The sequence below is a fragment of the Hylobates moloch genome, unplaced genomic scaffold (assembly GCF_009828535.3).
Source record: "Hylobates moloch isolate HMO894 unplaced genomic scaffold, HMol_V3 SCAFFOLD_16, whole genome shotgun sequence".
NCBI classification, from domain to species: domain Eukaryota; kingdom Metazoa; phylum Chordata; class Mammalia; order Primates; family Hylobatidae; genus Hylobates; species Hylobates moloch.
In genome coordinates this window covers 73,261,860-73,284,159 of record NW_026652291.1, presented here as the reverse complement: position 1 = coordinate 73,284,159, position 22,300 = coordinate 73,261,860, and the positions used below count along the sequence as shown (strand labels likewise).

General features: G+C 36.2%; 1 long non-coding RNA gene across 2 annotated transcripts in view; it reads right to left on the bottom strand.

Moving 5' to 3' along the window:
- The window catches only part of LOC131381516 (uncharacterized), a 130,655-nt gene that overhangs the window by 91,059 nt on the left and 17,296 nt on the right, over positions 1 to 22,300 (bottom strand). For both annotated transcript variants that reach the window (XR_009210317.1, XR_009210316.1), the window contains exon 2: positions 19,591 to 19,680. This is a non-coding gene — a long non-coding RNA (uncharacterized LOC131381516). The remainder of the gene's footprint in view (positions 1 to 19,590; positions 19,681 to 22,300) is intronic.

Genomic DNA, 22,300 nt, shown 5'->3' with positions numbered 1-22,300 from the left:
AATCAAGACACTGAAAAGATTTCAATTAACACTAATATTTTTCATAACTAGACTGAATTGTGTTATAGTAGTGTAGTAAGTAATAAAGAGGACAAGTTTTAAAGTGAAACAGACCAATTAACTGAGAGTATGATTTTTAAGCCAGTTTATCAGTCAGCTATTGCTGCAATAATGTTGCATAACAACTCCAAAATTTCAATGGCTTGTGACAATAAGCATATATTACTCATTCACCAAGTCTTTGGGCGGATTGTAGTTCTGGGCTCAGCTTGGATTGGGTTGGTTTGGCTTGGCTTCAGTCTCTAAATTAAGTTTAGGTCTACTCCACATTTTTCGTTATTCTCAAAATAGTAGCAGTACAGGTAGATTCTTTAAATGGTGAACAGCAGAAGCACAGGCTGAAAGAAGCTAATTCACACAAACATCTAACCTATGGTTCACATCATGTCTGCCCACATATACTTAGTCAAAGTAAGTTACATGACCAATCTCAACATCAATTCAATGAAGAAATGGCCTCTGCTTTCTCTTGTGGGAAATATTGAAAAATCACATGGCAAAGAGAGGCAGTGAAGAATTGAGGATGAGAATCTTATCTACTTGATCTATAAAGGAGGTATAGTTATATTTATTTTAGCATGTGTTGTGAGGATTGAACTAGATAAGTCATGTAACATTGATATTACAGTTGTGGCACACAGTAACTGATCACCAAATATTAATTCCCACTATCTTATCCCCTTCTCTAACCATTAGAAGGCAAAAGGAACCAATGCTGAATTAGCTCTGTCTACAGGATACCACATTATTTCTTTAATTAATCAGAAAAATGGTCAATCATTTTGGGCAAAGTGTAGAAAAAAACAACACTTTCACTACATATTTTTCATTCTTGAATACTTTTTTATTACTTCCTATCACATTTTCCTCTACATAATTGCAAAACAACCATCAAAATCAAGAAAATAACATTAATGTACTGCTACTATCTAATACTCAGACCCCATTCAAGTTTTTCCAACTGTCCCAAGGATCCAGTTCAGAATAATTAAATGCATTTAACTGTCATATTACTGTAGTTTTGTTTAATTGGAACAGCTTCTCAGTCTTTTGTTGACTTTCTAACTCTATTAATTTTCTATACTTCATAACAAATTACCATAAATTTCACAGCTTAAATGTATTATCTTAAAATTTATTTAAGATAAAATTTAACACACATTTATTATCTAAAATTTCTGTGGATCAGGCTTAACAGAGTTTTATGTCTCACCAGGCTGAAGTCCCTGTGTCAGCCAGTGCTGTGTTCTCATCAGAGCCTTGACTTAAAAAAGATCTGCTTCCAAGCTCCTTCAGCTTGTTAGCAGACATTTCTTTGCTCCTTCAGTACTGAAGTTTTAGTTTCCTTCTGGACACCACCCTCAGCTCATAGAAGCTGTCTACGTTTCCTTGTCATGTGGGCTTCTCCAACATAGCCACTTACTTCAGCAGCTTATTTCTTCAAGGACAGTAAGGAGTTGTCTCTCTAGCACCTCTGTTAGTAAGCTACAGTTTTACATATATATATATATACACACACACACACACACGTAGAGACATATAGACACATATATGTATATATAACTTTTTATATGATTTTACATATATAAAAATCATAATGTAATTATGGGAGTGACATTTCATCACCTATGCCATATCTTATTGGTTAAAAGCAAGTCACAGATCCTGCCCAAACCAAAGGATAGGAGATTATACAAAGGCATGAACATCAAAGGGCAGGGATCACTGGGGGGGGTCAGGGAGGTGAGAGGGAGGGAAGACTTATCCTCTTAGGTTTTATCCACTATAGTGGTCTTGACATTTTTGAATATTACCTTCTAGAAACTTCCTTAATTTGGGTTTTTGTAAAATGTTTCTCCATTTGGATTTGTCCAATGTTTTCTCATGATTCCTCATGCCCAGGTAAAGATTCTTTTTCCAGAATATCACAAAAAGATGTTTAGTTCTTCACACTGTATAGTGGCTTGTAACTTCAGTTTGCCGTATTATGGAGTTCATATCTATTATTTAAATTAAGTATTATCTACCAGAGTTTACTCTTTTTCTTTATGTAATTAATAAATGTTTGGTGGAAATATGCTTTAAAACTGTTAATATCCCATTCCTCATCACACTTCCAATCAATCAATAAATTTATGTATTTAATCAGTGTGTGCTCATGGTTTACTATTTAATAGTTTATAATCAATTAATCAATATTTTTATTTTGGTGCTCAACTTATCCCCGATTTATCCAGTGGAAGTCCCTTCAGTTTGGCTTGTGTGTTCGTTAACATATCTCTATCATTCTTTGAGCAATTCCTATTTTCAGGCACATTAATCTGAGGAGCCCTTGCTCTTTGTGTGGATTTAAATTACAGTCTGAGGTCACTTACTTTCAGCATGAAGAACTTCTTTTAGTATTTCTTACAGGGTGGTTTGCTAGCAACAAATTCTCTGTGTTTTTGTTTATTTTGGAAAGTCTATTTTACCTTGAACTTTGAAAGACACATTTGCTGAATATAAAATTCATGGTTGACAGGGTTTTTTTTTGAGCACTTGGAATATGTTATCTTATTGCCTTTTGGCCTCCATTGTTTCTGCTGACGAATCAGCTGATAATCTTATTATCAGCTCCCATGTAATTGATTCATTTATTTTATCTTGCTGCTTTCAAGATTTTCTCTCATGTTTAACTTTTAGCATTTTTACTGTAATGGGTCTGTTTGTGAATCTCTTTGCATTTATCTTACTTGGAGATTGTTGAGCTTCCTGGATGCACATGTTATTATTTTTCAATAAATTGAGAGGGCTTTCAGCTATTATTGTTTGGAATATTTTTTCTTCTCTTTTTTCTCCTCTCCTGATATTCTCATTACTTGTATGTTGGCATGCCAAATAGTGTTCCACATTTCTTTGAAGATCTATTCATTTTTCTCCTTCTTTCTCTGTTCTTCAGTCTGCATAATCTCTATTAATCTATATACAAGTTCACAAATTCTATCCTCTACCAACTCAAATTCAAATCTACTTCTGAGCCCTTCTTTAAATTTCTATTATTATATTTTTCAACTCCAGAATTTATTTGGTTATTTTTTATAATTTCTTTATTGATATTTTCAATTTGGTGTGACATTGTCATCACACCTCCTTTCACTTCTTTAATCATGCTTTCCCTTAGCTCTGTGAACATTTTTATAATAGTTACATTGAAATATTTTTTGTCAGAATTTGATACTAGTTTTAAGCCTAGGAGGTCTCCTCTTGGCTGTCTTATTCATCTTTTTCTCCTACAAACTAGGCAGCCTACAGTCTTGTTATACCCTCATTAGTTTAACAAATCTCCTCATTACCTTTTACCACAATCTCTCCTGTTCTTCAGATGATGCATAGGTTAAATTTTTCACACTCTCTTGCAAATAAAGTCAGTTCCTTTGGGAAGAGTTTAGGAAAAATCTGGTTTATGGATCTAACTCTCAGGCAAAATCTCTGAAACGGGACTTTGGAACTGAAGGCAGGGAGAATAGTGCTTCTCTCTGCTTTACACTCCTGCTGTAGGAGCTGAGTCCTTGGTGTTGGGGGTCAGCCTGAGGTCCTCTCAACTTGTCTGGCATGGGACCACCACTTGAGGAGCCAGGAATAGGGTTATCAGGGTCCCAGTAGTCTCAGCATGCCATACACAAAGTAAAGACTCTGTCTGTAAGAGAAAGTCCAACTTTAAACTGCATTCCTAGAACTTAGCCTCAGCAACAGCTGCCAGGGGAAGGATGAGAAATGCCAAAATTCTGCTCCTCTCAGGATGGAAGCACTCTATCTGAGACCCAGTGGAGAGAGAGAGCCCTGTGTTCTTGGCTGGAGTAGGGTCTCTGGTCATTGATTAAAGAGAGGAGAAGGAGGAAGCAGTCTGTTCAAATACACAGACTCTCACCTTTCTTACCTATTTTCATAGATTTATTCATTTTTCTTGACCATCATTGCATCTTTATTTTATTTCAATGTATTCTCTCTTTTTTTTAACTTTTAAGTTCAGGGGTACATGTGCAGGTGTGTTAAATTGATAAACTTGGGTCATGGGGGCTTGCTGTAGAGATTATTTCATCACCCAGGTATTAAGCCTAGTAACCATTATTTTTCCTGATCCTCTCCCTCCTACCACCCTCCACCTTCCAAAAGGCCCCAGTATGTGTTGTTCCACTTGATGTGTCCAGTGTTCTCAACGTTTAGCCCCCACATACAAGAAAAAGATGTAATATTTGGTTTTCTGTTCCTGTGTTAGTTTGCTGAGGATAATGACCTCCAGCTCCAACCACGTCCCTACAAAGGACATGATCTTGTTCTTTTTTATGGCTGCATAGTATTCCACAGTGTATATGTACCATATTTTCTTTATCAGGTCTATCGTTGATGGGCATTTAGGTTGATTCCATATCTTTGCTATTATGAATAGTACTGCAATTCACTCAAAACCATACAATAACATGGAAACTGAATAACCTGCTCCTGTGTAACTTTTGTGTAAATAATGAAATTAAGGCAGAAATCAAGAATTTATTAGAAACTAATGAAAACAAAGATACAACATACCACAATCTCTGGGACACAGCTAAGGCAGTGTTAGGAGGGAAACTTATAGCACTAAATGCCCACATCAAAAAGTTAGGAAGATCTCAAGTTAACAAATTAACATGGAATGTTTTTCCATTTGTTTGTGTCCTCTTTTATTTTGTTGAGCAGTGGTTTGTAGTTCTCCTTGAAGAGGTCCTTCACATCCCTTGTAAGTTGGATTCGTAGGTATTTTATTCTGTTTGAAGCAATTGTGAATGGAAGTTCACTCATGATTTGGCTCTCTGTTTGTCTGTTATTGGTGTATAAGAATGCTTGTGATTTTTGCACACTGATTTTGTATTCTGAGACTTTGCTGAAGTTGCTTATCAGCTTAAGGAGATTTTGGGCTGAGACGATGGGGTTTTCTAAATACACAATCATGTCATCTGCAAACAGCGACAACTTGACTTCCTCTTTTCCTAATTGAATACCCTTTATTTCTTTCTCCTGCCTGATTGCCCTGGCCAGAACTTCCAACACTATGTTGAATATGAGTGGTGAGAGAGGATATCCCTGTCTTGTGCCAGTTTTCAAAGGGAATGCTTCCAGTTTTTGCCCATTCAGTATGATACTGGTTGTGGGTTTGTCATAAATAGCTCTTATTATTTTGAGATATGTCCAATCAATACCTAATTTTTGAGAGTTTTTAGCATGAAGGGCTGTTGAATTTTGTCAAAGGCCTTTTCTGCATCTATTGAGGGAAAACTGGCTAGCCATATGTAGAAAGCTGAAACTGGATCCCTTCCTTATACCTTATACAAAAATTAATTCAAGATAGATCAAAGACTTAAATGTTAGACCTAAAACCATAAAAACCCTAGAAGAAAACCTAGGCAATACCATTCAGGACATAGGCATGGGCAAGGACTTCATGTCTAAAACACCAAAAGCAATGGCAACAAAAGCCAAAATTGACAAACAGGATCTAATTAAACTAAAGAGCTTCTGCACAGCAAAAGAAACTACCATCAGAGTGAACAGGCAACCTACAGAATGGGAGAAAATTTTTACAATCTACTCATCTGACAAAGGGCTAATATCCAGAATCTACAAAGAACCCAAACAAATTTACAAGAAAAAAACAAACAACACCATTAAAAAGTGGGCAAAGGATATGAACAGACACTTCTCAAAAGAAGACATTTATTCAGCCAACAGACACATGAAAAAAATGCTCATCATCACTGGCCATCAGAGAAATGCAAATCAAAACCACAGTGAGATACCATCTCACACCAGTTAGAATGGCCATCATTAAAAAGTCAGGAAACAACAGGTGCTGGAGAGGATGTGGAGAAATAGGAACACTTTTACACTGTTGGTGGGACTGTAAACTAGTTCAACCATTGTGGAAGTCAGTGTGGCAATTCCTCAAGGATCTAGAACTAGAAATACCATTTGACCCAGCAATCCCATTACTGGGTATATACCCAAAGGAGTATAAATCATGCTGCTATAAAGACACATGCACACGTATGTTTATTGCAGCACTATTCACAATAGCAAAGACTTGGAACCAACCCAAATTTCCATCAATGATAGAGTGGATTAAGAAAATGTGGCACATATACACCATGGAATACTATGCAGCCATAAAAAAGGATGAGTTCATGTCCTTTGTAGGGACATGGATGAAGCTGGAAACCATCATTCTCAGCAAACTATCACAAGGGCAAAAAACCAAACACTGCATGTTCTCACTCATAGCTGGGAATTGAACAATGAGAACACCTGGACATAGGAAGGGGAACATCACACACCGGGGCCTGTTGTGGGGTAGGGGGAGCGGGGAGGGATAGCATTAGGAGATATACCTAATGTAAATGACAAGTTAATGGGTGCAGCACACCAACATGGGACATGTATACATATGTAACAAACCTGCACATTGTGCACATAAACCCTAGAACTTAAAGTATAATAATAAAAAGTAAATAAAGTGCTGGGATTACAGGCATTAGCCACCATGCCTGGCCTCTCCCCAGTTTTATTCCTTACAACTAGGATGATATTCATCCTGGTTTGTCCAGGAACAGTCCCAGTTTATGCCCATTGCCACAGTACAATTATTGATAATGCCCCCTTCTACTTTCAAAGCGTTCTGGTTTAATGATGAATTAAATGATTGCCCTACTTAGAGTGTTTTCATAACACTTAGACCTGCCTCTATCACTGCATGATTCACAATATACTATGTTGTTGTATTTTAATTGTTTTTTGGATTTGTCTCCTTGGTGGGATTTAGTGTAGTCACTGGGAATGATTTTCTTTATTTCTGCAGACTCCAGTATATATACCTGGCATTGGGAGGAGCTCAGCCAGGCTCGTTGGACATGTGAATGTTTTTGAAACCTTGCCTCTTTCATTTTGTGCATAGCATGTTCTCAATAAATCATTTTTAATTGAAAAAAATTAACATCGCAACTAACTGAACTAGAGAACCAAGAGCAAACAAATACCAAAGCTAGCAAAAGATAAGAAATAACTACAGAGTTTACTGAATATTTGTTTCTTCACTTGCCACTTGCCCTTAGGACCATTTCCAGATATTTTGAATGGCTGATTTTTTGTTTTGTCTTTAAAATTTTAACCAGTTTCACTGGAAAGTGGGTCAGCAAAGCTCCTCATGCTATCATGCCGGTTGATTTCCCTAACTCAATGCTTACCTTCTTAACTGGCTACATTCTTTTTGAATAGGCATGGTCCATAGCCCATATACATTTCAGAGTTTCTAAATATCAGAGTTATTTTGCATTATCCACCACTGCAGATTTTTCAGACCTTTCCATTGTCTCTTCTCTCTGCATAGAATTCCCTTTCCCTGGATAGTCACAGGGCTTACTCTCTCCTCCTCCTTCACATGATTGCTCAAGAATCATCTTTTTAGCAAGGCTTTCCCTTAACACCCTATTTAACATTGAACTCTATTTTCAAACTGACACTCTTATCCTCTTTCGTTTTTTTTTTCTCCCATTCCACAACATTCATCACTATCTATCATACTATATATTTACTTATTTGGTTATTGTCTTTCTCACTCCAGCAGAATACAAACTGTTTGGTCAGAGGCTTTTTTCCCCTAATCTCTTTTGCTCACTGCTGAATCTTTAGCACCTTTAAGTGCCCTGCCCATAGTGGGCACTAAAAATATATTCAATAAGATAACATTCTTGGCATCTTACATGTATTAACTCATCTAATGCTGACCTATGATCACTAATAGTAACAACAATCAATGAAAATAATTATTAATAATGTTGCCTGCTCCTCAGACATGGAAACTGAGGTACAGAGAAGTTAAATACAATCAGACCATGGTAGAGGCAGGATGTGAACCCAGGCCACTTGACTATTAAACTTCCATTCTCATTCTCCTCACTCCCAGAAACTGGTTTCTTTTCAGAGCACTAACTCAACTATTTCCAGTTTACATGTTGACATTGGTTGATATTAGTTAGGGTTATTAAGATTTCAGAGTACTCACATTTTAATAACACAATCTTAAGAATCAAATCCCTTTAAATATCAGGCGAGTCTATTTTTTAAAGTTATATTTCAGACAGGAGGTAAGGAGAATTATTTTTTGAAGAAAAGGAATTTGGTTGATGCTTCTTAAATAAGCAGTGGCCTATTTTCCCTGCTTATGGGTATCCAGCAATTAAATTAAATGAGGTATAATAGCTGTAAAATATACAATTAGTGCTCACTCTTAGTTTCTAGGAATTATGTTAATGTAGCTTGGTGTTGCGTCAACCAATCTCAATGGAAATTATAGAAAAAAAACCCAATAATATACTGAAAAGCATCTCTGTGAATCTAAATTGGAATAGAAACTCTATAATGTATTAAAATCAACATTCTCCTATTTGAAATAAATAGAGAAATATAACTTGCTGGTATTGCTGTTCTACCTAACATAAAATGATAAGATTATAACATGAAATGGATAATAAATATTATCAATGGATATATGTGAATGATGGAATTATGAGTAATTTAAAACTTTCTGTATTTTTTGTATATTTAAAATAAATGTATCTTCTCTGGAATCAGAAAAAACAGTGGTTAAGTGTTAGAAAACACTAAGGAGCCTTGTGTTCATGAGAAGAAGCTTTAATTGCTAAACATGTAAATAAACCTATTTACTGCCATGTTATGGGTATTTCTCCATAAGTAAATAGCTTAACAACTTGTAGATTCATTTTATACAGGTACAATTAAGTGGATCTAGTACCTCTGAAACTTACTATATAAAGAATTTAATATGATTTATTAAGTATGATTATACTTTCTCTTTAATTTTTTGATATATAAAAATTATACATATTTATGAAGTACATGTGATATTTTGATACATGCATGCAATGTGTAATGATCAAATCAGGGTATTAGGATATCCATCACCTCAAATATTTTCTTATATAAAGACTCCTTATTATAAAGTTTGAGTCTTTAGTACTAGAAAAGGCAGCAGAGGTTTAGAGCTTGGGCTCTAGGGCCTCACATCTCAGGTTTTACACCCTAGCTCCATCATTCCTGAGCTGTGGGACAGTGGACAAGTTATGCACAGTCTCTGTGGCTTGGTCTCATCCTTCATAAAAAGAAGGCAATAATTATGCCTGTTTTACAGGATTGTTGTGGGCATTAAAGGAATTAACAAGTTAAACTTAGGACAATGCCCTGACATGCATTTGCTAGCGTGGTTATACTAAATTGTAAGCCTCTTGAAGTTAAGGGGAGTTATTTTATTTACTTCTGCTCCTTACACATGGAAAAACATCAATAGATGATTATATGATGAATGATGGAATTCACTCATTTGAGAACTAAAATAAAAATGGAATTACACAGTCATTAAAACAAAAATTAGAATGTTTTGTGGACTCTCACATGTGAGCTCTCTGTCAGTATTTCTCTTTGGCTCACAGTTAAGAGCTCTAGGAAGAGAAAGTTCTATTTTTTCACTGTAAACGCTAGAGATTTTTCTGAGGCTAGACAAATAAGAAATAGAATGTTTTAAAGCTAGGACTTTGTATGAAAGTAATAGAATCTCAATTCCAATTAGTTTATGTAACAGAAAAGAGGAAATGTGCTTGGCTTATAGTAGCTATAACACAAGAAGAGAGGCACTGAAGCTGGCCTTTGGGATAACTAGAATCAGGTTATCCCAAACTAGAATTTGTGTCCATATACAAATAGCAGAGCCCAGCTGTTTCTTGCATGCTTTCTCTCTTGGTCTTGCTCCTCACCCTTTGCCTCTTGCTCTATTTCTCTCCTGCATGTCGGCTTTGTTCTTTCCCACTGCAGGAAGTTTCTGTGTAGGATGGGCGACATGGCTGCCAGCAGCCCTAAGCTCACATCCCCAGATCCTCTCAAAAAGAGAGGAGAGAAATCTTACCCAACATATCCCATCATAAAACATGTCAGGGAAAGCTTTTTTGGGCCCTGCTTTGGTATTTTGCCCATCTCCGGATCAACCATCATGTCTAAGAAGGAGGATCACATAAGATACGTACTTGTCTCCCTGCTCTGGGTTTTGTTGTTGTTATTTTCCTCTTCATTTGGACTGGCTAGATTATTTTAGTGAACTCTTTCCCTTCCATGCCCCGGTGTTCAAACTCTAATGTTGCTCTTCAGGGAGCACACCTCAGGGTATGCCCACAGTCACTCTTTCCATGACTGCACTCAGATGTTAAACTCCACTAATGTCTAGAGGTGGGGAAGAAGTGGTTACCCCCAAGACAAGTGACAGAGTGACAGATAGCCCAGAGAGGCTGATGCAGAAATGCCAAGTGTCAAGCAATCAGCTCAATTTGTGCTTACTATATGAAATAACTTAGATTTGGGAAGTTAGAGCCTATATTAAATTATGGAATTACTAAGGCAGGACACAGAGGCTTAATTGAAAATATTCCAAAGTTGAAATGTCTCAGCTCTCTGTGTGGGTTAGATGCAGGATTTATATGATCCGTCAACCTCTCCAAGTTTTTAAGATCAATGATTATGGTTAGAGTACCCTACTCAGAAAGAAGGTAAAGCCCAACACTATTTCCAACATCACTTACTATCCCCGATTTTCTATTAAAGAAAAATGTTTCATATTTTATTATCAGTGCAAAACAGAAATGAATGTCTTTAGTCTCTCTAATTCTAGAGTCTTCTTGGATTAGCCTGGGAAAGAATGAAGACTTTAGATTAATTATTGTGTGAAGCATGGTCAGAATTGATGTACCAAAGGAATCCTAAGTCACAGCGAAGGCCAATTGAAACTGGATGGCTTAAACTGGAAACAGTTAAAGACTAATGGCCTTTACACTCTTTAAATGAATTCACATTTAATATGGCATAGTACACATTTAAAATATACACTTAATACTTAAATGTACATCAGGACTCTTTACATGTATAACATTTAAATATATACCAGAACTCTTTCCACATAAGGGTCTAAATAATGGCCCCAGTAACCTTGGATATTTACACTGTGCTGCCAGGCACTGCATTTTTTTTTGGAGCTGGAGTTTTGCTCTGTCACCCAGGCTGGAGAGCAGTGGCGCTATCTCTGCTCACTGCAACCTCTGTCTCCCAGGTTCAAGCGATTCCCCTGCCTCATCCTCAAGAGTAGCTGGGATTACAGGCATCCACCACCATGTTGGCTAATTTTTTGTATTTTTAGTAGAGGCAGGGTTTTACCATGTTGTCCAGGCTGGTCTCAAGTGATCCACCTGCCTCGGCCTCCCAAAGTGCTGGGATTACAGGCATGAGCCACTGCACCCAGCCCAGGCACTGCATATTTTAAGTGCAGTGTATAGATCCTATTTATACCAAAAATCTTATGGCTACAGAAGCCATCTGTTTTTTATCAGATAAAAACTGATTGATTTCCTAGTTAGACTGAAAGATCTTGTTTTACTCACAATTTAGTATTTTACATGAAACTCTTGACTTTAAATTTAAAGTCTATTAACAAAGTATCAGACCTAGATGAAAAGAATGAAAAATTTCATGCTAAAGGTATTTTCCTTCTTTATGAAAATTCTTAGAATCTGTAGCTTCAATTAAAATTGCAAAGGTCATTTGATGCAGCATTTCCACTAGCAGTGACAAGCAAATAAATAATCATAGACTTGGGAAAAAAATCTAGCTACATGCATATTCATCACAGTGTCATTTACAGTAGCAAAAAATTGAAAGATAAATGTGCACTAATAGGAGATTCTAAAATATGACAAAAATAAAGTATGGCATGTCCATGTACTAGAATATTATGAAATCACTGAAATTGATGTTGAGGAAGAACATATACTAAAAAGATATTATAAATATATCATAAGGTTTGTTTTAAAAGATTATAAAATAGTAAAATCCCATTGCTTAAATGGGATTTTATATGTATGTAAATGGAGAAAAAGTAACCACAATACACACAAAAATATGAATAAGGTGATTTGAACCTAGGTGGCAGAAATATGGATTTTCTTTTTTGTATTTTACATGTCTCCTAAATTTTCTTTTTTTAATTTTATTATTATACTTTAGGTTTTAGGGTACATGTGCACAATGTGCAGGTTTATTACATATGAATAAAGTGATTTGAGCCTAGGTAGTAGAAATATGGATTTTCTTTTTTGTATTTTACATGTTTCCTAAATTTTCTATAAAAAACAAATCTTACATTTATGTAAGAAAAATAAGAAATAAAAATTATTCACAATTGAGACTTTTGGTGTTAAAAATACTTGAACATTACTAAGAACGGGTACTATGCAGAAACAATTTGTCATTAGCAGATTACCTATGCTCCTTTGGAGTGATTTCTCTGTGACTTTTCACACTATTTCACAATTCCGTCCTAGACTTTATCAAAATCCATGGACATCTGATCGAAATGAAAATTAACAGGAATCTGCAAAAGAGCTATTAGGGACATTACTCTTGTGAATAGATAGTCAGCACTCTGGGGACAGACACTGTGTTATCTTTCTCATCTTAAATTTCACTGCTGGGCTTAACGGTGCTTTGTGCCTACCAGTGTTCAATCATTGGATCAATGTTGAATGACTGTTAAACTCCTTGATGTCAGAGTTAATTGCCGACAACACCTTACAGGGTTTGCTATGAGATGTACATAAATTGCAATCTGCCAAAATGAGAACCCAGAGCTGCTTCTGGAGATCAAAATTAAGGGCAACCCATCTTTGCTTTGCTGGCTGTGAATTAGATTTAAAAGGAAAAACAAACAAACAAAAAACCCAGAGTTGATTCCAGAATGGAATATGTGTAAAGAGTTCACATTTGTTGTATCTTAGTTGGTATTCCACAATATGATTTTTAATAGGTCCTTCATTTTGATCTCATCTGCTATGAACTAATGTGACTACAATAGGTTGGATACAATGTCACTCTCCTAGAAGAATGGAGCAGTGTAGAATAAATGTCATGATTTTAAAGTAATATTCTTTTTGCCTAACCCATTGTCCAGTTGTATTTCAAGTGAAGACATATGTTCTAAATTAAATTTATTTTTTAATACCATAAGGAGTCCTTATCTCCAGGCATGCTTTTGTACTTGCTATCACTTCAGTAATTTGAATCACCTACACAAGTTCAAGGAAAGCACTGTGAACATAACAAGTCCTTATCCAAGTTCAGGGTATTTTGTTCACCTAGTTTACTGCCGTACCATCTGCCCTTTACTTCTGGAGGACTTTCGATAAAGCAGGAGCCAAAGTAAATGCAGATACCCCACTGCTATCTATTTAACTTTCATTAAGTGAGTTGGTGCAGTGCTCAGGCGCCTTCTCAAAACCAGCCCATCATCTAAGAGTATTTACATAAGACTCTTTGCATTATATTCCAACCTCTGCAACACTAGTATTAACTACTGACATCTGCCAACTCTGACTGGTAAGTGCTTTACAGTATCAATTCATCCCAAGCAAAAAGCATTTCTGAGTGCTGCAGCGCTCTTGTTAATGCCAATAAGAAGTATCAAGGCTCATATGACACCTAGAAGAAATTAGTACCCACATTCAAAGAAAAGTCTTTGTTATTTCCCAGAGTATTATGTGGACTTTATTGAGATGACTGCATCTGACACCTGCTGTAATATAAAATGCAGCTATAATTAGCCAACTGATGCTCACTGCAGTTTAGGTCGAATCCCTTCTGTGGGAATTATGCTTTAAAATATTCAGAACTCCAAGTGGCTCTCATTACATTTAATTTTAACTTAGAATTAGGTGGTCTAGAAAAAAAAATTTAGGATTGTAATAGCCCCCTGCTGAATGCCACACAGCAACGTGAAAACCCATAGGGTTTTTTCCCCCTCTAAAAAAAAATGAGAACAGCAGACTACACTACAGCCTTCAATTGAAGTCTGGCTTTGCTTAATTGTACTTTTTGCACTCATCAGTCTCTCCTCTTCAGAGCAAGCTACAAAAATTGCCTGAATAGCCAAAGAAAAGTTTCCCACAGTCACTGGCCACAGAAAAACACTATTGTCCTTCCTCACAGTTTGATGGACAACATTTCTATAAATGGGTAGCCAGGCTGTCAATGGTACCCTTACTGAAAAGGCAAAAGAAGAGAACAGATTCTGCCAATATCTGACAAAGCATGTTAACACATAATCAGGCATTCACTAGTCAGGCAGCTGCCCCTGGGACCTTCATCACACAGGTGCCTTTAAGCCATTTCCTATTCACAGATAAAGGAAACAAACAGGAGATACCTGGGAAAGGAGCAGTCTATTATGATTCGCCAAATGTCCATCTTCTGGGCTGTGTGTAAAAGTAGAAAGAGGTAAAAAAAAAAAACCCGGTAGTTTCAACGGAGAAATCATAAAACAGCCAAACACTTACAAAATCTTTAAATTAAGCTGTGGAGTTTTTTCCTTTCCTTTTCTCTATCTTTGTTTTTTTGGGGGGAGGGTGGTGTGTGATTTCTGCTTGTTTGTACGGCATAATAACACTCAAGTATAACAACGAAGGCCATCTTTTCCTTGGTGGCTTCTCAAACGCATTTTCCCAGACTTAGTGTGAAACACTAAGGCCGAAATAAATACTTACCTGGTCCAACTGAGTCCCAAAAGGGTTTACTTTGTCACTTGAAGCCATTTTTCCTATACACTCACACATTCTCTCTTTCTTCGTTTCAAGATCCGAGATCAGTAATGCCAAAAGGGTAATGGGGTGAATGATTCTCCAAGAAAGCAGAAACTCTGGACCATTTCTTGAGGAATCACCAAAATAAATACTTCAGAAAAATAATTAGCATTTTTTTATTTCTTCATAAGTGCTCAGACTAAGAACATTATTTCCACACTGCGGATATCTACCCAATCAGAGGAAACATCAGACCTTAATACTCCATTAAGCTAATGGCCCTATTACCATATATGACATTAAAATGTGCATACTGGTATATGGCTGTTCTTAGGACATTTTCAAATTAAGATTTAATGATTACTACCTTTAAGTTGTTAAGAATTTCTATTTTATTTCTTCATTTTCATTTTAGTGATTATCATACTGTCAATTCTCCTATATTTAAAGCGTGGTACACATATGAGGAAAGAACCAGGAATGCAATTTTGTGAAGTGATGAAGTTCTTAGGAATCTCAGATTGACTAAAATATAGTTGTTAGGATACAATTTGAAAATTGACACCCTCAAAACCACAACTTTTAACCTAAAAGGCAAGTACTGTAAAACTACTGGGGAAAAAGAAATCAAGACAGTAGTTAATCCAAACCGGTGCCAAAAGTTGAAACGACTGCTTGTTCAACTAACTTTGTAAATAAGCAATACTTATCTTGTATAGCTTCCTCATCTGCAAAATAGGAGTGTAATGCTTAACATTCCTATTTGTTGAATACAATGCTCAACAAACGGAACAAAACCAATAAAGGCTCACGAATACCTAAGAAATATAACACCGTATTATCTGACTTAAGCTTTATTTTCTTCTTTATTTCTTTTTACATATTTGTTTAATAAAATATAAATAAAATTGTGAAGTCAAGTCTAGTTAATAGATAGCAAATTAGAATTATTAAGTTTATAATCCTTACAAATATAAAGTCATTAAGAAACCTTTCCTCACATTTAATTCAATTAAATAATATTTTGAAACTGCCTATATATAATCATTGTCATTACTGCCAGTATGCCTATTATGTGCTAGGTACTTTACGTATGTTTTATTATTTAATCCTAACAACAACCATTTGAGTCAGGTACAATTATTTTCCCTATTTTACAGGTAGGAAACTGAGGCTTTGGGATATAAAATGAGTTAACCTTCTCTACTTTTCTACTAAGTTGCAGAGCCTGGATTTGGACTCAGGTCTGTCTCCTTCTAAAGACCATATTTGTCCTATGAAACCGTGGTTTATGTTTTAGTAAATAGAACAAAATAAATTTTTATTTATGATTTGAAAATGCAACATGCTCTTTTATTAGGTAGCATGTGTGCATTTTCTATTTTATGATATATGCGTGTATTTTTATCATTATGACATAAGTTAAACCAACCTGTTATCTCCAGGTAAAATAATCAAAACTTTTTTGGATAGTTGAATTAGGGTTTTGTTTTTCTTAACTATTTAAAGTGAAAGAGTTTCTCTCCATGACCAAATTCACACTTGAAAATTTTCATTCAAAGACTAAACACTATCTCCCCAACCAGACTGAAGATCTTTAAGGTTGAAAAGGAACCCTGTTTTTAACTTTCTCAAGATTTGTGATAAAACACAGCCTCTTAGGAATCTCTTCTTTAGATGTACCCCATAAAACTCCTACAACTTAAAACACTTTTTTATTCTGGCTTTAGTTGAATCCAGAGTTTGTCAGTGTTGCCTACCAAAACAAATCTTTTCTAAACATCTAAATTTTTTAGCCTCATGTTTCAATTCATAGAAAACTTGACCTGAATTGATATGCCACTTCAATTCTAATCTCATCCATGCCCAACTGAGCAAATCTCATCTCTGCTTCTTCCTTGTTCATTCCCATTTCTGGACTCTAAGTTATTGTGTTTCTGACTAGAAATACCCTCTTTCCTTCTTTCTATCAATCTAAATCTAGTATTTCATGTCTACCTAATGGTGCACTTTCTCAATAAAATGTTCTTAACTGATTCCACTTAACACTAATCTTTCATGTAATTTCATCTGTCCTTTTTTTTTTTTTTTTGAGATGGAGTTTTGCTCTTGTTGACCAGGCTAGAGTACAGTGGCGCGATCTCGGCTCACTGCAACCTCTGCCTCCCGGGTTCAGGCAATTCTCCTGCCTCAGCCTCCTGAGTAGCTGGACTTACAGGCACCCACCACCATGCCCAGCTAATTTTTTTTTGTATTTTTAGTAGATACAGGGTTTCACTATGTTGGCCAGGCTGGTCTCAAACTCCTGACTTCAGGTGATCCACCCACCTTGGCCTCCCAAAGTGCTGGGATTACAAACGTTGAGTTGTCCTTATTTTTTCATTATGTGGCCTATCACCATTCACTTGAATGATATGATGGCTAGCCTCACCCTCCTAATTGATTCATGGAGCCTAAATCTATATTTTCTACCAAATTATACCCTCCTTGTGTGTCTGAAATTGGTTCCTTCCAGTGGATTCTTGGTCTTGCTGACTTCGAGAATGAAGCCACGGACCTTTGTGGTGAGTGTTACAGCTCTTAAAGGTGGTGTGTCTGGAGTTTGTTCCTTCCAATGTCTCTGGAGTCTCTTCCTTCCGGCGGGTTCGTGGTCTCGCTGACTTCAGGAGTTAAGCCGCAGACCTTCACAGTAAGTGTTACAGCTCTTAAAGGTGGCGCGTCCAGAGTTGCTTGTTCCTCCCAGTGGGTTCGTAATCTCGCTGACTTCAGGAATGAAGCTGCAGACCCTTGCGGTGAGTGTTACAGCTCATAAAGGTAGTGTGGACCTAAAGAGTGAGCAGCAGCAAGATTCATTGTGAAGAGCGAAAGAACAAAGCTTCCACAGCATGGAAGGGGACCCGAGCAGGTTGCTGCTGCTGGTTCCGGTGGTCAGCTTTTAGTCCCTTATTTGGCCCTGCCCACATCCTGCTGATTGGCCCATTTTACAGAGCACTGATTGGTCCATTTTACATAGTGCTGATTGGTGTGTTTACAATCCTTTAGCTAGACACAGAGAGCTGATTGGTATGTTTTTACAGAGTGCTGATTGGTGCATTTACAATTCTTTAGCTAGATACACAGCACTGATTGGTGCATTTACAATCCTCTAGCTAGACAGAAGAGTTCTCCAAGTCCCCACTTGACCCAGGAAGTCCAGCTGGCTTCACCTCTCACTTGAGGGCAAAAGAAAGACCAAGAATCTATAAATAAATGAATGAATGAATTGTAAAACAGTTGATCCTAATGCTTCATATACTATTCTCTCATAAATCCTTGAAGAGAGTTATTGACATACTCCCAGAGTTCTACAACTAGAAAAGGAAGACATCCCACACCGAAATCTGGATTGAACTAAGAATCGGTTAGAAGAGTTGCCATCTCTAATCTTTCTTGTGGAAATTTCCTGTGGAAATCATTAGTGCACTAAACATTCTGGCTTTTTTCCTTCTAGGCACATGAGGGGATTACTCTTCTTGACCCCATTTGAAATTAACATGGCCATGTGATTTGCTTTGATCAATTAGTGTGATCAGAAGTGACAAATGGTAATTCTAGGGAGAAGCTTTAATAGTCTGCGTGTTATTTGCCATTTTACTTTTTCTTTGCTGCAGTATTTGTGGAAGAATGAAGATGGAGCCTCCTCCTCAGCCAGGGTCCTTAAATGAGGAAAATGTAGAGCAGAGTCCCCAGCCAACTTATGGCCACCATGAAAAAAGGAGTAAGAAACAAACTTGCCATTTTAAGCCATCAACGTTGATTACTGCAGCACAGCCTCTCCTATGCTAATAACTTCTTAATGTCAAGGTGGGACACAATATGCCAAAATGGGAGGAGACTGAAAAACAGAATGACTGGCTAAATTAAAGCATCTTCAAATATGATCCAGAAGTATATTAGATTAGGCATTTCATTTCTGAAACTGGTAGGTAAAGAATTAAGCTCAATAGATCCTTCAAACATCTTCTTACTGAGTTGTTCACAATTACATTTCTTTCTCCCCTTTGGTATGCATTGTCCCTTCACACTTGGCACATTATTTTGAAATTTTAAAATTTTATAGTGATCACACACTCCACTAAAATCTTAACCACCAGAAAATTTAGTGGCAGATTTCTGTAACTTTTGTAGGTAATATTTCTGATTGAATATTAAAATATCATTTGTGTCCTCATAGATGCAGCTGTAAAATTGTATGCCTATTTTTGGCTTTATTTTGCTGTTGGTATGTCCATTTAGTCAAGATAATAAATTGCTGATCTGGCTCTGCTGATCTATTTAAGAGTTGTTTTTATCTATTTATAGCATAAATATATAAATGTTTTCATGTGTTTCAAAAAAGGAACATATATCCAAAGTTTCAAATACGAAATATGAGAACCTACTGAGTATTCTTATTGTTTTTACTTTTATTCTCTTTTATATATCAATATGCTGACAGATACATTCCCCTATGACTATATTCTTCACCACACATAAGTACTGTATAGTTATGAATAATGAAATGATTAAAAAGCATAATGAAAGAATGACACAACTTTTTTTTTTAATTTTTAAAATTTCTCACTCTTGAGGACTCATTGCAATATTTCCTGCTCCATATTAAACTTGACAGCTTCTGAGAAGTATTCTTAGAAGTCTGATCTTTTGGAAAGAATAATGATTCAATTAGAGTTTTTTTAATCACGATGATTACCTTATGATAATGATCTTACATGGCTAAGACGTTGCACTTACATTGCACTTAGATGCAGCATTTCATTTTAGCAAATTGCAAGAACCATTCACGACGTTATTATTGTACCTGATTTTTACAAGTTCTTTATCCAAGAAGCTCTTCATTCTTAGTCAAAATGGGGAAGCTATTTGAGAGGTACAGTGATACCAGCACCCACTGAAAAACATAACAAAATGAGGAACATCAGAACCATTTGAAAGCAAACCAGAAATCCTCATTTGTAGTCTTAAGTAATACATCTTGGAATTGGTTCAGAAATCAGTCTGTCAGAGGTCCTTTGAAATTGTCTTGAAGTTTTATTGGATAAATTGAATCTTTTGTAACACATATTATATTAGACATTAGTTTCCTCCCACAATAGAAGGAAGGAACTAAGATATCACTATCACCATTTCTAACAATGTCTTGCTAGCTAAGACTGAAACTAGACAAATGTCTGAAAACTTCATTCATTTGAGTGATGACATGAAAAGAAATGGCATTAAAAATTGTTGGAGTTATTACACAAAAAAAGTACATTGTAAAACTTTAATCATTTTTTAATTTTGCCATTCCCATTTAAGGTATTCAGTTTATCAATGCTCATTCAACCAATATTTATTGAACCCTGATTATGTTAGGGAAATGAAACCCATGATATTGCATGGAAATAGAAAACAGATGCTATGGTTTGAATGTCCCCTCCAAAACTCGTTAAATTTTAATTGCCATTGTGACAGTATTAAGACATGGGACCTTTAAGTAGTGCTGACACATTATCACAGGAATGGGTTAGTTATCACAGGAGTGGATTCCTTACATTAATAAAACAGACGAGTTTGGACCCCTTCCTGCTCTTGTTCTCACACTCTGTGCCCTTCTACCTTTCACCATGGGCAACCCCTCACCAGATGCTGAGAAGATGCCAGTACCAGCCTCCAGAACCATAAGCCAGATAAATTTTTCTTTATAAATTACCCAGTCTGTGGTATTCTGTTATAGCAACACAAAACAACTAAGACAGGAGGTAACGACATATGTCATAGGAATAGCACAGACAATGCTGGCTCTCTCAAGGAAGCTTCCAGTTATGAGGGGGCCAGAGAAAGCCTAGTGGAAAGGGTGAGTCTCAAGCTGAGTCTTAGAAAAAATAGGTGAGATTTTACCTATTTTAAATAGGAATAATAAAACAGAAGTAAAAATGCAGGGGGACAACATGGATGGCAAGGAAATGAGTATACTGTAGAAACTGCAAATGACTTATGCAAAATAGAAGTATGAAAATAGGATGCTTCCAGTCAACAGGGCATGGCAGAGTTTTAGTTGTTGAAGCTGGTGGTGGATAGTGTGTGAGCATATGAGTATATGTGCTCAGGTATAGTGAAGATGTCCTCCTTTGGGAGACACAAATCAAGTTCAAAGAGGAAGCACAAATGGATGGTATGAGTTTAGTCTTGGGAATAAAAAACACTTCTTCCTTTGAAAGAGCAACAATCCTACTTTAACATGAAAGAACATCTGAGGAGGTCACAATACCTATTGTGGGTTTCCTTAGTTTCCCTCTCCTCTGGCTAAAGCATCTCAGCCACTAGATCTATTTTTTCATTCATAGGTACTTTCATTTTAACATTTATTGAACACCTACTATGTGCCAGGAACTGTTCTGGGTGTGATGGGTACAAAAACCAATCACCTACATCACTACTGGCATACCATTGCCTAGGATATGGTTGATACCCAATAAACATTTGCTGCTTTAAGGTAGAGATAACAGAAATGAGAAAGCACACACTAGTTATCTGTGAATTTCTCAGTAAAGTAGGATGGTTATTATCTGCTGAGAATAGAAAGGGTAAGTAGTGAATTAGATGTGTGAGCAATGAGAGACCTGAAGCATCAGCTAAGGGAAGTGTGCTGGGGAATAAATGGGAGATCAATATCAAGATAGCCTAGCAGCAACGAGAACCCAGTTGGAATAGGAGAGATTGATTTTTGTAGTAGGCCAGGGTACATATGGTGGTATGACTTTCTCCAAGAATACTATTTTAACAAAATTATCTATCATACAGGAAAAAGATCACGGGAAACACATAGGTAGGGTAGTGGTGGAAGGTGAGAATTGGCCTGGACAAAAGATAGGGATTTAATAAATGCAAAGTGGAGTTTTAAATTTTGCTAAAGGCAAGCCCTGTCTCCCTCAAATAGCTTGATGTTACATGATATTTCCCCCATATTCTTAACCCGTAAAAAATGAATTACTGTCTTCTAAACTGTTCTATTCTAAATTGCATTTCAACATGACTTCTGAAATAGCTGTACCATTATTAAACCTGTTGTAGAATTATCAGGATGTCCACAGAATTGCCTTTTCATGATAAACTCCTACCCTGAACTTTTGTAAAAGTATATAAATGTTAAATGCAAGATATTATAAAAATTAATATTAAAGTAATAAAAAATATTTACTTCTTCCATTGTGAGATTTGGGAAATTCAATACAATAAACCCTATAAATTCCCTTTTTGAATAAATGAGACCCTTTTAGAGGACATTAAATCTATAAAAATTAAAGAACAGCCTCCACTGATTTAGCTACTATGATTTTTATTTATGCTGTTCCTTATCTACCTAGAATTTACATATTCCATGTGTCTGCATATTTGAAATGACTGTAAGAACATATGGCAATATGGCATTAGCTTATTCAAAAATGATATGATTGAATATAGCACAATTCTAAAACTCTTTATGGCAGAGTTAGTATCTTTTATTTTAACCAATTTTCTGACACCTGGAT